We start from the raw sequence: 7714 nt of genomic DNA on the forward strand, positions 1-7714 counted from the left end.
TTGACAGGTTCAGAACAATTTGCTACGTTGCTTTTAACACACCCAAGCTTTCTGTGCTTATTTAAATTCTGTTAAGTTTAAGGTTACCAATGAAAAGTTGCGATTGTCCAACAAGCTCAGAAACGTGCAATAAATATGCAACTGCACTGAATGAAAAATAATACATGCGTGGTATTTCAGAAGAAATAACATAATTATGATAATTTGACTTTTCTTTTTAAAATAATGTTACTCTATGTAAAAATATGCATTGTGTATTTATAAATTAAAAAAAAAATACATGTTAAGACATTGGGCATTTCTAAATCGATGAAGTGTTACTGTGGCATGCACCAAGTGTGCTCTGTGATAGAATGGTGTCCTTGTATCATGCAGGGTTAATTTCTGTCATATGCTGTATGACGGCCTTGGAATAGAAAATGAACAGATAATCCCAATGAAAGGCACCATAGAAGATAACGACTGAAAAATATTCAAAAATACGTACCAGTGCCCCAGATCTTAAAAAAAGATTTTTAGAAGGGCTTTGCCAACTTTAACCACTACTCATCCCTTTTTTTTCTTTACTACTAGTTGCAGTGTGACAGACAATGTTATTTTGGAGGAGAGGTTACCTGAATTCATATCAAATCCACCACTGGGAAAGAAAGGAAAAACTTCTAAAGATGATGTAAAATAAGACTATTCAATAAGCACAGAAGCAGATTTCACAGCATTTGGGTCATTCCATGTGAAATCAACTAATGGGCCCGCACACTTCAGACTCAAAAAAATCTAGAAAAATTAGCAGGTGTACCCATGTTAGTCAGGAGACACCCTGTACATTTTTTTAATATAAGATCAGTACTTTCCAAGATACAGTCAGTTTACCGAGGGGGGTGGGGATGGGGGCTTGGTCAATTATATCCGGCCTCATTTTGTCATCAAATTTCACAAAATGTCCATAGCTCAAGAACTAAACCACGCGCATGCTCAGACTCTGCATACTGGTACATTAATTGGTATAGTATGTGACGGAATTTGGCCCAGATGACCCTGCATGGTCAAAGCAGCCCCTTAAAATCGCGCACAATTTAATTTGAATTTTTGGCTTAGTAATGTTTAGAGCTCTGTGGCACCTATTTGTACCCAACATGAACTTTTTTGATTTTTTTTCTTTATGCAGATAACTATAGGCTTTCTGAAAAAGCAATAAACAAAAAAGCAAATGTATCAGGGTTTGAACAGAAGACCTTTCAAATCCAAAAAAAATATTTTGGATTTCATTGTCAGAGCATGTGGGAATGTACAGATAATTTTTTAAGATATATTTTATTATTCTACATTGTCTCTTCTTTCTCTAAACACAAATCATACTTTTCCTATGCAAATCTTTCATGTTTATTTTCCATCCTAAACATAGGCATAATGCGCCATGTGTCAACAATGGTGATCATTGAGTTTGCAATCACTAAGTTATCAAAAACGTCAAAACATTTTTTCAAATCAGATGACAATGCCCTATCTCATGTTGCTGAACAGAGAATGCAATTCTCCATGGCCAAAAAGAGTACCTTGTACTCGAGAATACCTGAGTTACAACCCTAGAGAAGATGGCAAACTCAGAGTCAGCCGGGTGTCTGGTGAAGGCTGTCTGAATTTTCACCACTCTCACCCTCTCATGATCACACTCCAGATGGATCAGATGTGTCGCTCACATTAGTCCAGTGCCCTATTGGAGGTAATGTTGGGTGCATGTATGATGAAAAATGTTGGATTTGTGTGATTCGAGACAAGAGTGAAGTGGAATCAGACATCCTGATATGTTTCATGCATCCAAACTATCCTGCACAGTCTTGTTGGGTGCCATTACAGTGTCTCATTGCACTGCTTAGTGCACCTACGGCGGTCAGGAGGAAGCTACAGTACCAACTTGATCTCAAAGACAAAGATGTCCTAATGAAATGGGTCACATTCCTGCTGCTGCAATACCAAGATGTTAACATTTCATTATAACTAGTGTTGTATTTAATGATAAATCAAGTCACTGTTGCTCATGTGCCTTTGGTGATTTATTTTTCCATTAATCATATACCCAGGTTAGTCATGAAGAACTTTATCTTTACTGACAAATGGTGAATTTACCCATGTTTACAATGGAAAATAAAAAGGAAAGATTCACATAAGAAAAGTAAGACTTTATTTCTTGAGAAATGAAAGTACCACGTAGGATACAGAAAAAATAATTTAAAAAATGTCTGTACATTCCTATGGTGCATTAAGCTGGTCTGAAAATTAGGCCCAAAATGATTTTTTTCACACTTGAGATGTATGCTGGTCAAACTCTGATACAGTTTCTTGTTTTCTCATAACCTTTAGAAAAGCCCTGTTTAGGTATATAAAAATGGAAAAAACGTCAGTTAGAACTATGCTTTCTGAAAGCCTAAACACGGCAAAGCCAAATACGCAAAATATGTTTCCCCATTTTTGAAGGTCTGATCTTACCAAGTGGTGTCACCTGCACCAAAAATGTAGATTTTGTTATGTACTATAAAATGTACCAGTATGCAAAAATTGAGTCTGCTAGGTGGTTTAGTTCTTGAGATATGGTCTTATGAAACTGATGAAAAAATGAAGCCAAGTTAAATTTGACACACCTCTCTATCCACAAAATTGGCTGTACAGTATCTGGGAATGTATTGATCTTACATCAAAATAATTTTACAGGGTGTCTCTTGAATAACATGGGTACACCTGGTATTTTTTTTTCAGAATTTTGTGAGTCTGAAGAGTGTGGGATTTCTGGAAAATCAGTTGATTTGACATGGAATGACCCCATTTCTTTCCCTTTGATGGCAATGGTAGACCATTAAGGGGATCAAGTCTGGGTTAGCTCATGTTTTTTTCTTTACTTGTAGTTGTAACCATATCACAATGCTATTTTAGAGGACAGGCTACTAGAATTCACATCAAGCCCTAAACTATGAATGAATGAAAAAAACACATCTAAAAAAACACACAAAATTAAATTATATAGTATGTGTGGAAAATCATTTAATAGCCTTCCTTTTGTATTTGACACCAAGGTTCTAATACAGACAGGCCCACAGAATGACCAAGTCTGAGTTAGATACAGCATATTGGGCAATGTCATTGAAAAAACACAAGTGGACTTTAATAAAGCCTATTACTGTAATACCTAGCTGGAATGAAAACTATTGGACTAAAGCATTTATAAAAATAAAACATGCATAGTATTTTAACATTTATAAGTTTAGGGACTGGGTGGTCTTTTAACCTGGAACCAAGAAAAAAAGACAATTCTATATTTAAGCACTCTACTTCTTTTAATTATATTAAGTGTGCATTATTTTTCTTTTCTAATTTCAATTTGTTTTCCATTGCATGGAATTATTTTTGACATCTTGTAAAGCACTCTGAGCTACCATCATTTGTATAAATGTGCTATAGAAATAAATACTGTATTCTTGTAGTTATTACCATTTGGTAGACAGTATTCACACAAACAGGCTGAAAATATCTTTTCCCCACATACTGTATCTGTGGTCTCCGTCATCCTCATGTCCAACGGTTGAGAACTGATTTAAACAGTACCTTGGACCTTTACAATATATACAATATATATACTGTACATAAATACACACACACAGACACAGACAGACAATTCAGCCCCAAAGGCTGAATCTATTTATTATTTTACTGCTCTTTCTTTTGTATATATGATAAATCAGAGTTATTTTCTTTTGAAATATTGCTTCTTTTGCAAGAGATGTCTTACCAAATTTAAATGTACCCAAGTATAATATATAATGATTTCTTCTTCTTCTTAAGCAGTTGTAGTGAAAACAAGCAGCCATAGGCAAGATGAAGCTGGAGAAAACATGGCATAAAGTAACTAAGGACTGCCCAAAACTCAAGGATTGAATCTTTATTTTTTTCTGATGAACCCTTTCATCATATCAAGCAGCTTAAAAGGTAGGACCTTTATGCTATTTTTGTAAAATGGTACAGGTTATGCCTGTTTTCATTATTTCAGCCCAAGGCAAAGGTGTAAACAAAAAATGGGTTGGACATAATTATCTGAAACAACTGAAAAGGCTACAAACTGAATGGGTCACCTGCCATATTCAGGTATATAATCAGGTAGGCAGGTTGTTTGCAGACCAGACTAAAGCACAGCCATCCTTCTAAAGTGATAACAATGTTCAAATGATAACAATGTGCAAAAACTGTTAAATAATACAAACACAAGTGTGCCAAGCAGAAAATCCACATCTTATTTGTTCCTGTGTACGTTTGCTATGGATTATGCTTATCTACTTCTGCACTGTGCACTACAGTGTTGAGGGGAATCGGACCATGTCTGGCGGGCACAGATGCTATGCAGTAACACAAGCCATCACATGACATACTAGTATACAGTACTTGTCTACAGCAAGCCAGTTTAAGAGTCCCACAAATAACCTAAAATGCATGACTTTGCCATGGGACAGAAACTCCATACAGAAACACCCTGGAGCTTTAAAGTAGGAACACTAGCTACTATACCATCACCTGACTCTATAAAGCAGAATACTGTATGTTTGTAGTTTCTAAATTTAGCAGACACTACAAAAGCACTTCTTTACAGTATATACTGTACATGGAGAAGAGTGACAATACTGGGTATAGGCATTCAATTTATCTTAATCACACACTAGTTTTTTTTTCTTCTTTTACTGATCTCCTGTAGTAACTGCTAATGCCTGTACGTTTAGGCCAGTAATACTTAAACTCAGTCCTTAAAGGCTATTCTGGAAGCAGATCTTTACTGAAAACAGTGTTTTACATCAGGCTAATTTTGGCAATAAAACAGAATCATTAAAAATTACACTTGTTTTTTACCAATCAAACTTAGTAATTTATGCATTACTAGCCAACCCGGTACGCCGCATAATCAGGCCGTTTTTTTAATAATTGTTAAGCACTGGGAGAAAATTAACATTTGAAAAATCGGTAATGTAATAAATCAGCAGGAAAAGCAACATTGTAACAATGCACGGAACGAACCAACACACAATCGTCCGTGACTGAAAACTGGCAGACCGCAATCGCGCCTTCTCTTGCCAGACGGAGGGATGGGGGTGCACGGCACGGAGTGTGGAACGGGAGGAGAGGAGAAGGATGTCCATTCAGCTCCCTCCATCATGCTACTCTGCTGAATTCTCATTCAGTATGTATTGCCCGTTCATGTGCCCACCTCCAACTCGTCACTTGAGTCGTTGGCTGCTTTTCTAAATATAATCCACCAAGACACCCAACCACGGTAGTAGCAAGGTGGGAGGGGGGTGTGCACAAAGGGTAGGGACGCAAGCAGTGGGAGCGTATAAGTCGCACTTAGTGGGAATTCCACGGCTTGCAGCCCGAATGGGGTTCAACGGCTTACCCACACCTCTCTGCGCTGGGTAGACACACGGTCAATCTCATGCATAATTATTTATTGAATGCTAAACACTTCAGGAAAGACATGGATGTCTAAAACGGGTTGGTGTGAGAATACAACAGTAACTGAATGAAAAGATGGAACTCTGGAGAGAGCAAAATACAACACAATAGTGAACCCGCGGCATAACAAACGCCACGTGGATCAGACGTGCATGTGGACTCTTACCACAGACGCTAGGGACTAACTGGGTGGTTGGTGAGTTTTTGAGTCCGGGCAAATGGGCAGGCAGTGTGAATGCCTAGAGAGCGAGGGTAGACGCCGGCCGGTGAAAAATGACTGTTGGTGGGCAGGGAAACGTCTTCCGTGTTCCTGCATGAGCATCTATGAAGACGCATGTTTGTTGCGGATGCGAATTGCTGTATGTAGCGTGTAAAACAGTTTGCTATGGTGCACGCGGTTGTGCGTCGTAACCGAAAACTCAGTTTTTAAAGACTGCTTACTTCATTGTGCTTTAACCTCAGTTGTAAAGGATTGCTTTAAGGATCCCATGGGATACCCCTCGCAAACCGTTTCACACACTGCATATGGCGATTCACCTCCGCGAAAAACATGCCGCTATGAACAGTCAACGTAGCTCGGAGGTGCATGACATGCACATGACATTAACCTGATCTGCACTGCATGCGGCCTATACGACAGACGAATATAAATGACGCCATTTTTTCTGTGTCCTCGCGTCCGAGTTGGTGGGCGTGGCCCTGCGAGTTGTCGTCGTATCCAATGGTCTTGGAGTTGGTGGGCGTGGCTCCTTCCTGCGTGCGCCAAAGGTGTCTCACTTGTCGGCTTAGTGAATCCACGCCCCTTCCGGCGTGCTTTTCATGGTTGTCTTGCCTTTCCATGGGTGTCTTGCCTTAGTGAATTATATATAGAGATTTTGTCTTTAGATAGAGAAGACAAACTGTCATCTAGAACACATATTTAACAACAACTTCTTTTTTCACTCAAAAAAGAAAGCTAATAAGTCACAATGATCATAGCTGTGACCTATACAGCCCCTGCAGGTATTGCATTTCTACAGTTCTAATCAATTTATCCACGATTTAGAAAGGTTTCAAATATGATGAGAGCTCTTTAAATCGTATCAATATTATTATCAAAAACATCATATTAAAAAAAAAATCAACAAAGAGTATTGCAAATTACAGGGCTCCAGACAGAAAAAAATATTTAGGAGCCAAATGCTTTTTTTGGGAGCCATAATCTTTACCGCATGCCAAATGTAAAATAAACAAATAATATTTACTTGTATTGTTTATTTGTTTCTTCGGCCTACCTCACACTGCCTTTCCTTTCTCCTATCTGAGCTATTTGACCTGCCTACTAGTGTCCTCTGCAAGGTCTTATAGATAATAATAACAGAAGAATAAATGTCACATAAATGTGAACAGTGCAAATGTTTACTAATAAGCAATACTTCAAGTCCAGAGTCTTATACACAACATGTGTAAGGAACACTACAAATACAAATACTGAAAATGTCTTACACATAATAACACAAGAATTAACACAATAACAAACATTATAAACAGTCATTTCTGAAATAATCATTTTGCAATAAGTGTACAAATATAAAGAAATTAATTACTCTTCAAGTTCACTGTCACTAATCATTACAGTGTCAGCATCATTAGGCCAGCCAGTATACTTTGGTCTGCGCTTTTTTTTTTGCTGGCTGACAACCAGCGGTTTACACTGGGCTCTGGGTCTAAAAGTTCAAGTGTAGGGCCCTCTGTACTGATCCTTACCAAGTCTTCCAGTGTTTCTACACTTAGGGAGTTGCACACTTTTGATTTTATTCTGTTTTGTGCTGAAAATCCTCGCTCGCACTGAGCTGCAGATATCTGAAGCACCAGCATTATTTCGACTAAGTGAAGCAGATTTTTAAAATCTGTACAGAACGGCTCCTTGCTCAGCATCACTGTCCATAGGTCACCATAAGTCTTATCCATAAACTGACCCTTCACTAATATTTTCAACATTAGCTGTTCCTTCTGCAAGCTATGACATCACAGCCATTGTTTGATAAGAGCTCCCTGTACCATTTAACAAGTGTGTCTATCTCACACTTGCCATAGCTATCAATGTCCTCTGGCCATGCATCATGACAAAACACTAAAAATGACTTGATGATTTCTGATCCCTTTGAATGTCCATGCTGTGTAACACTTGACATGTTTGCAAACCTGATCTCCAATTCTTTAACAGTAATGTCAACTGTTTTTCAATTGA

Source organism: Polypterus senegalus, chromosome 3 (genome assembly GCF_016835505.1).
Source record: "Polypterus senegalus isolate Bchr_013 chromosome 3, ASM1683550v1, whole genome shotgun sequence".
Lineage (NCBI taxonomy): Eukaryota > Metazoa > Chordata > Cladistia > Polypteriformes > Polypteridae > Polypterus > Polypterus senegalus.